The 9,259-nt window shown below is 41.4% G+C and overlaps 1 long non-coding RNA gene across 1 annotated transcript; it reads left to right on the top strand.

The window, feature by feature from the left end:
- Window positions 1–6,583: 6,583 nt before the first annotated feature.
- Window positions 6,584–8,505, top strand: LOC134459019 (uncharacterized). Its single transcript, XR_010036738.1, has 3 exons — window positions 6,584–6,695; window positions 7,734–7,928; window positions 8,173–8,505. It is a non-coding gene; the product is annotated as an uncharacterized LOC134459019 (long non-coding RNA).
- Window positions 8,506–9,259: the final 754 nt, after the last annotated feature.

Below are 9,259 nucleotides of genomic sequence, written 5' to 3'. Positions count from 1 at the left end.
AGGCTCTGTCTCAAAACACAGAATGGTTATAATGAAAATTATTAAAGTTGTGATTTCTGATTAAGGGCAACTCATATTTTCCCTGTTCGAAATCGAATGAACCAAATGTACTGGTATTTAATTAAAAATCCCACTGAATTTGCAAACATGACGTATGATGATTTTGTTATCGACATTCAGTTTTGGATAAAGTGCTACTGTGGCTATAATGGTATGGATTGTTCAAGTTCCAAATGTCCTCCAAAACCATGGTATGTGATAATGTAACCAGGAGGACAATATTTTCCCCAAAGGCACACTTACAAGCACAAATATCTGTATTTTGCACTTTCAGTAAGCATAATGCATTCTCCTATTTTTAGACAACAAAGAACACTAAGTACCTACTGTAGAGTCCTACAAAGCAAACCCAGTGGAAGTGACAATAACATAGTTCAAATAAACAATTAAAATGCATTCAGGTAGACTAATTAAGCACGATTTGATTATTAAGCCTCAGTTGAATAGGCTGTCAAATATCAAGAGAGCGGCAAATTAAAGGTTTATCCCTGCAGATGGGAGTGGGAGGAAGGTTGGATGCAGTTTGCAGCTTTGAAGTATAAACACAGCTGATTGGTCCATTAAAGAGAGCTATATCTACTTCATTATATGGATTTGATTCACACAACAAAATCAAGACTCATACAGTGCATCATATTTCACCCTCATACCCTCATTTCACCCTCCAACCTACATTTGCCGCAAAAGGGCTCTCAGTCCAAGTTCATATACATATGTACTGTAGGCCTATTTGATGTACAAACTAAAGCCTGACACATGCTTAACCCATGAGCTTCTATTTGTTTTAAGGAGAACGTCCCTGATGGTTACGTTCTGAATGGGAGAGGACATTTTGTGTTGTGTTTTGAATAAGCGAGCTGTGATGGTTGTCTTTTGTTTTACGTAAGTAGGTCCCTTTTAAGGGCATACGGTTTCCTTATACAATATATGTCATTGTGTAGCCCTGGTCTATAACAATGTTTCTCAAACTTTTTCAGACCAAGGACCACTTTGTCCCCCCTAACCTGTTCAGGGCCCACCTGTAAACTGAATTGATAATTGACGGGTGCCGATTTGACACTGCTGATGCAGATCACTTACATTTTATTCATATTTATTGTGGTGAAAATACGACTTCCGCTATGTTAAGCTTTGTAATTATATGTCACAAATATAGCCTACAGTGTCTGGAAAAGCAGTAATCCCCTCGCGGACCACCTGAGCTCCGACGTGGACCACCAGTGGTCCCTGGACCACACTTTGAGAATCACTGGTCTATAACAATGTGACTGGCCTAATTTACAAAAAAGTGCCCGATCTCAGGGGGGCTATATCTGCCGTGTAAAGAACCCCGGGAGCACATTCGCTCCAATTAGTTCAGATATGCTGGATCCTGGGCAGTGTTTTATGCAAACACAGACGATACTGAAGACACTAAACATGCATTAATTATGACTTAAAGAGGAAGAGGAGTCGTGTGGAAAAACTGAGCCAGGCAATTATTGGGAAGACGCTGACACTGGACATCATGCAAATTGGCTCTGTCTTTCTCAGAACATTACCAGTAATGAAAATACTTCTGCAGCTTACTGTGAGCAAATTGAAACATCAGGGTCATGATGTATGTACGTACATTTTAAACACAACTGCGCTGATGATGACGTCAACCATTGTAGATGTTATATCATCAGGCCTGTATCTCTTACATTTGGGAGATCAACAGCAACATTTGATGGCAGGCAGGTCAACGTTCGTTGTTTGATCCCGTCCCATAGACCTGGAGCGTCGCTTTAGAGGCAGCTTATAACTTTATCTGAGTTTGGTATCAAAGAAGATGCACCAAGATTTCCCATGCTGCAGGCAGCATGAACCCCATGCTCTAGCTATGCTCACCATGTTGTGGCACAGTCTTATGTAAGAGCGGAGGATTAGCCTAGCCAAGGAGGGATTTGAAATCGATCTAATGAATCAAACATGAGCAAACATATTAATGCAGCAGGGTTTTTTTTTTAACCAAAATGGCATAATTATGGTCAAGATTGTGACATGGAAACTAGGAAGGGCTGGTTTTAGTGTCTTTCTATTTACATAAACAGTTATGAATGAACGTCAAAAGGCTGTGCAAATGACTTGCTCATTTAGCTACTTTGCAGTAACATTAGAGTGTATTCAGTCTGATCTGTTTACCGTTTATGACTTTTTGAGTTTGTTTACTGTTCCTGAATTTGAAATTCTGCCAAACACTTTTGTGTTCTTGGGCACAGTTGGACCCAGTTTATCTCTGCATTATGCATAAGATATTAGCCCACATTTTATTTCATTATTTCACCACTTTAACACATTGCCTTCACAGACTGTTTCCATAAACGCTGTCTCATAATTACGGTAATGTGTCCTACTTGCATCTGACCTGCGGTATGATATAATGACTGTTGTATCTTTCAGAGTGAGGGCCTGTTAACTGATTATGCATTTAGATGACATTCATGTTGTTGTTCTTGATATAATGGGAGAATTCAGTGCACTCTCTGAACCCCCGGCTCTCATTTTTCCAGCGTCTCTTTTAACAACGACAAGAAAAATAGGGAGAGGCAAATAAGGGCCCCATCACATACGGCGCTTGTATTTCCATGGATGAAAAAGTAAATACTTGTTTCCGGACTTATTTGTTCTCTCCCAACTGTAGTCGTAAGGAAATGTGTTTGGAGTCTATGCTCAAACATGCAGAAAAGTCCTATGAATTTTTTAAACTATGGCCCGTGTCTTCAAAAGAAGTATGCTACTTGGACCCAGTAAATATCGCATAACAGGGGCGCAATTCAAAAGCTCTCACCATGCATTTTAAATGATGGCTACTTTACCAGCGAATAAAGGCAGGTCGCTCATGTGTATTAAAAAAGGAGCTCAGAAAAAAAAGCCTTAACGATATACAATACACAGTATATAACACATGGGATTTTCCTTTGATGGATCACAACAACTACTCTGTGGTGCCTCAAACTGGATGTCCTGTCCTCATTTCTGCAAATGAGTATGTGGTGGAGTGTTGTTGTTAACCCGTTCAAGTAGGGAAAAAACAAGGTCGAAACAGTAGAATGCACAGATGTGTGCAAAGCTCATGAAAAGCAAAGAAGCCTGAAAGTAGAAGTAAATAGGAAAAGCTTGCTACAGACTCCTTCCAACTAAAGTAGAAATTACCAGGATCTGCTGCTCTGAGCTGGTTGGATCAAATTTGTGGCAGTCAACACATTACATTACATTACATTACATTACATTGCACTTAGCTGATGCTTTCATTTTATTCAAAGCGACTTACAACTATTATTTTTCAGGGTATTGGTTACAGTCCCTGGAGCAATGTTGGGTTAGGTGCCTTGCTCAAGGGCACTTCAGCCATGGATGGAGATGTAGGGAGAGGTCAGGGGGGATTCGAACCGGCAACTCCTAGATTGAAAGACCACTAGGCCACGGCTGCCTACTATTACTTCTGTTGGTACAGTGAAATAAGTGTGTAAAAACTATGTACTATCATGTACTAGAATTGTACTTACTCCATGAATTTGACACCTGAGTTGAGTATTGAGTCGTTGCACACACACCCGACTAAAACACTTTGCCAGAGGCCAGAGGCCCTTTCAGAAGATGGGTACATATGTGTGTGTGATGGTGTGAGGGTGTCAAAGGAGAGTTGGATGCATGAGGTGGTTGTGGATGGCCTTACAGCTGCTTAACGCTGTCTCCGTCTGCTGACGGGTCTCACTTTGCATAAGACAATCTCGAAATGCATTGTGGGTCCAGTCATTTCATCGGCTCCATTGCCTCTGCCAAAGAGTTCAGAAATGTTGAACTTGGACAGCAGCTTTACGCATCCATCATCCAATCAGACAGTGTGTATACAAGTAACGTCTGTAAGATAAAGAAAAAGAAAAAGCATGGAAAGGCAACTTCCCCTATATGCCAGTCACACGTCTGACATATCATCCGTCAGTGGACAGAGCCATGCTGAAAAAGGCTTTGTGGTTGCATCATGATCTCCATGGAAGTGGACCGTGAAGTGTGTGCCGGGCCGCCGCTTGGCATAAGCAGAGTAAGCAGAGTGCTTAGGGCCTCAACCACTTTGGCCCCAAAATCGGGGCCTCCTAAATTGAGATTGACAAAAAAAACTCATTATTATTACTATTACTTAATTTTGAGGGGGGGCTCCTGACCAGTTGTGCTTAGGGCCTCCAAGACATTAGCAGCGGCCCTGGGTGTGTGTCACTGTGTAGAGGGAGGGAGTGGACCATCATAGTTGTTTGTTTTGTTTGTAAACACGGTGTTGTGAGGAGGGGCAAGACACTGGCAGCCAACCACGTGAGCTAATTTCTGGACCGACAGCGGTTTCCAACATTCAGAGGTTGAGTTGTGCCCAAGTGCAGCCAGGGTCGCGCAGCCAGGGGGAAACAAAAATTGAGAATCCATGTCACCTCATGTCTGGCTAGCTGGCTGCTGATCTGATTATTACAGGAGTTGTGATTCACATGGGGCTCGTGCTATATTTGCTTCATCAATCATTCTGCATATTTTGCATACATACCCTAAAGGCCTGCAAAAGGCGGTGTGTTGTATATTTTTATGGTGTCCAACTTCATTAATTCATAATCCTTTGTACTTTGAAAACGGGGATCTTCTCCATGGTCCGCCATTTTGAATTTCCAGAAAAAGTCATTTTTAGCTGCAAAAATGACTGTGCTTGGGCCATAGTAGAAAATATGGTAACACTTTCGATGAAGCCCATATCTATAGCGCATTATGACTGCATTTATAACAACTTATAACGCGCATCATAATTAATCATAGTGCATTATGACAGTTATAATATATTATAAGCCCCTTCACTACTTGTAGTTTATAACCATTTACGAGCACTCAAAAAACCCTAAGATGTATAATGCATTATAAGCTAGATTTGTAGTTATTCATGACTGTGGATATACTCCATCATGAAGCGTTATGAGTGTAGTCATAATGCAGTATGACTCTGATGCACATTATAAGTTGTTATGAATGTAATCATGATGCGCTAGAGATATGGGCTTCAAAGAAAGTGTTACCAAAAATATTAGTTTATTACATAGTAGACTTTCATGAAAAGATCAAATTTGGCCATGGGCAACCCAGTTTCAATGAGCAGCTTAGTTGCAGTACCTTTTTTGGCCATTTCCTGCACAGTGTCCCTTTAACAATAATCCTCCATCTAAACACAACCCAAGCCTTCTTTGAATGGAGTGCCTGGGAGGCACACTGCCTTAAAGTCACCTTTGAGGGCAGCCACCCCACCCCCCCCCACACACACACACACCAAAGACTGTCAATTACTGTTGCCTGGCAGTCATAAGTGGTTGAGGCGGTGCAGTGTTGGGGTGAACCTGGCGATACGAAGTCGCTTTTACCTAAAGCAACTTTGAAAATGAAAAGACTACAAGGAGAACAAAATGTGGAAAAAATCCAACCTGTAAATGTAAAAAGCTGCAAGTATGATTTTATATGTGTAATTGTTTGTTTTACTCGACATCATTGTAAATGAGGGCTGGGCTCTCAATGATTCTTCGAGTTTAAATAAAAATGAAATGAAAAATGAAATGAAATGTAAAAAGCTGCAAGTCGTTGTTTAATGAATGACTTGAGATAAAGAAAAGAACATTGTATAGGCCTGCTGGAGCTGATATCACTTGGTTAGCAGTCCACAGTCACAGAACAGAACACACATAAGACCACAAGACGGAGACGTGCCTGGTGGTGGTGGTGGTGTGTGTGTGTGTGTGTGTGTGTGTGTGTGTGTGTGTGTGTGTGTGTGTGTGTGTGTGTGTGTGTGTGTGTGTGTGTGTGTGTGTGTGTGTGTGTGTGTGTGTGTGTGTGTGTGTGTGTAACCTACACATCAACATACATATATGCATAAATGCAAACTGGGATATGTATTATTTATTATGATTTTAGTGTATTTTGCATCAACATAATTTTTGTGCAATTCATTATTTTCCTGATGACTTTTATGTGTTTAGTGTTTATGGTCATGTTATTACATCTCATCCTACCTCTCTACCTGATTTCAGTAGGTAGTCTTGTGGACAGATTTTCACCAAATCTAATCCAAAGCACCTAACCACACATTGCTCCAGGGACTGTAATCCATACCCTGTAAATAACTGTAAGTCGCTTTGAGTAGAAGCGTCAAGACATATTGTAATTTGTAAAGTAATGTAATGCTGTTCTTGTAGCCTTGTAATGTAAACTATTCTCCAAGTGGAACACTCTCCCATTTTTGAAAAAGATTTACTACCATTATACTGCAATTTCTTTAGTTATACATAAATGTGATGCCATTTTGGTAATAACAAACTTACGACAGGGGCTGTGCCTTATCAAATTGTTGTCTGTAAATACGTACAAGACCTTGACCTGATTTGAGCTTCAACCTATTTGGTCAGGCACACACATTTCTCCATCACAGGTGTCCATCAACAACATGTCAGTAGGGGTGACCTCTGACCTCTACTCACACAGCTGGATTGGCCACGGGGCATTTGCAGAGTGGGCTGCTGCTTGTTTTGGCCCCGCCCTCTGCTCAATGGAAGTAAAAGTGAATGGAAGTTAAGTGAATGGAAGTAAAAGTGAAAGTGAGTGAAAGCCCCTTGGGAAACTCCAACTCCCATTGTCATGGTGACACAGCACTCCACAGCACACAATTGAACACTGCACACTGCACACAATGGCGGCCCAAGGTAGCAGTGCGATGGGACAGTACCCACAGGGTACCTCAGTCATGGAGGAGGATGGGGGAGAGCACTGTTTAATTATTCCCCCCACCAACGGGGTCGGGAGCTATGAACAGGAAACTGAGGCTAAAATTCGCACAGGCTTACCAGCCGGTGAGTTACTTTATATAGTGGCCAATGAGTGTACAACGTTGTCACGTCTTCTTCAGAGTCGAGAGTTAATTGTTAAATGCTGATTTTTTTTTATTGGCTTATGTGTAAACACAACATTTGGATAAAAATAAAAACTCCATTGTGACAGGTGTATATTAGACCCCTAAGTGGGATATTTTACAAAATTGAGTTTTGAAATGTGCATTCTAAAACTGCATTTACGTATGTGTAAACAAGAAGCTAAAACCAATGTGTTTTCCAAAGCATCCACATACATTTTAACAGCTTCTGAAGGGGAACCTATTAGGGTGCTATCTACATTTGTAATTGGCAAGCTCATCTGCCACTACTGCCTCTGAAGTTAAAGAGAATTATGGCCAATTTCGATTCGACTTTGTTTGATAGGATAGTGTGAGAGGTGGACAGGAAGCGGATTAGGAGAGACGGGGAGGGGTCGGCAAAGGACCCAGGCCTGGAATTGAACCCGGGTCAGGCGCATTGCAGGCGAGTGCCCTACTGGATGGCCTTGGCAGGGCCTAGTTATGGCCAATTTCAACATGCAATTGTACTGCTTACTCTACCCTTGACTTGTCAGTACCTGAAGACATGCATCATTTTTTGTTCAGTCTTTTCCGATGGTGTGATGAGGTTCCCTCAACTTATGAAAATTGCATAAGTGTTGCATAATTTGCATGACTGTTGCATAACTTTTGGATTGATATTTGGAGTGTGTTATGACTTTTCAAACAATGTGTAAACAAACCCATGCACCAATTAACTGAACAGGATCTTGCGAAAGACGGAAAAAGACACGTCTTCAGAACCTGACAAGTGAAACGAAATTGGCCGGAAGTCTCCTTTAAACACTTTTTGCGAGAGGAACGTTTTTGAGTGGATCATCTTTATAGGATGGCAGATGTGAGTCATACCAGGCGAGTGTGAGAGCCAAACATTGCGAGAAGCAACACCAGATGTTAGTGAGTGAGTAATGTCATGTCAGATCCAATCATTTCAACTTCGGTCAGAAACTGGACCTCCAGAGAGAACGCTTAGTACGACCACACTATACCCTGATGAAAGACAATATAGCCACAACACGAAGGCCCATGTGTTTGTAACAGATTTGTTATGTTACATTACGCGAAGGCTTAGAATAACCTCAAATGTCTGAGTGCTCTTTCCTATCTTGTTTTGTATAAACCTTATATTGCTCTGCTGCTTCTAGGGGCTGTAAAACACGGTGTTCCTGGACTGGAGGTGAGCAGCTTTTTCTGCTGATTATACCGTGCTGACCTTGGTCGAGATGAAGATGGCTTTCATTTGCATTCTGCCTACAGGCCCGACTGAATCATTGCATACCTGTGTATGTACAGTGCATGTGGATTTCTCAAAGTGGGCACCTCCTCCACCATAATAATATAGGTTCTGGAACATCATGTTCTTCCTACATATTTACGACATGCTCTCTCAACAACACTGTTTGTTTCTCAACAAGAAACAAAATTCAGGAAGTACCAATATTCATCTTAGAAACACACAGCTGCCACGTCCACAAGTGCCATTCAAGGTGACACCCTTTGCATAGAAATAAATATATTGTCTCACTTATGTAGATTCTCTCTGTCTCTGTCTCTGTCTGTCTGTCTGTCTGTCTCTCTCTCTCTCTCTCTCTCCTTTTCTCCTGTTGCGCATCACCATGTGGTACATCTGGTTTCAAAATCACACACAAACAAATATACTGGCTACATCATGCCAAAGGCAACTGTCTCCTCTCGTTCTATCTGAAAGCGCTTGACTTTGAAGTGTGTGAATAGGAGGTCTGAAGCCCCAGCTGCTGCCATGGGCCTCCGTAAAGCCAAGCTCTTTGAACAATCCGGGCACCAATACAGATTTCTGCCTTTCGAAAGGATGTCTCGGAGCAAACATGTGCCCTTAACTGATTAGCTTAAACAGTGGGATTTTTGGACGGATGTTACAATGTGTTTGGGGAGCAGAAGGTTAACCTTTAGAGCAGCTAGATAAAAAGGGTGTTCTGTTTTGTGTATTTTTCCACCACATTTTTGGTGTTTTGAGAAGGGATTTTGCAAAAGAAAGAATCTTGGTTGAATTTGTGCCAGGTTAATGATAAGTCATCTATCTATGAAGTCAAGTTTTAAGCTGTAAGGATCTTCAAGGATAAAGGTTAATATTACATTAAATTTGGCATATTTGTATTGGGCCTCTCTGTAAGGATTGCCATTCTTCCTAGTCGAGTTTGGTTTTATGCACATAATAAATCTCCTTAAGATGTGATTTGAATCACCAAATATGCA

This window comes from Engraulis encrasicolus, chromosome 11 (genome assembly GCF_034702125.1).
Source record: "Engraulis encrasicolus isolate BLACKSEA-1 chromosome 11, IST_EnEncr_1.0, whole genome shotgun sequence".
In the NCBI taxonomy this organism is placed as follows: Eukaryota; Metazoa; Chordata; class Actinopteri; order Clupeiformes; family Engraulidae; genus Engraulis; species Engraulis encrasicolus.
This window is presented reverse-complemented; position numbering and strand designations above follow the sequence as displayed.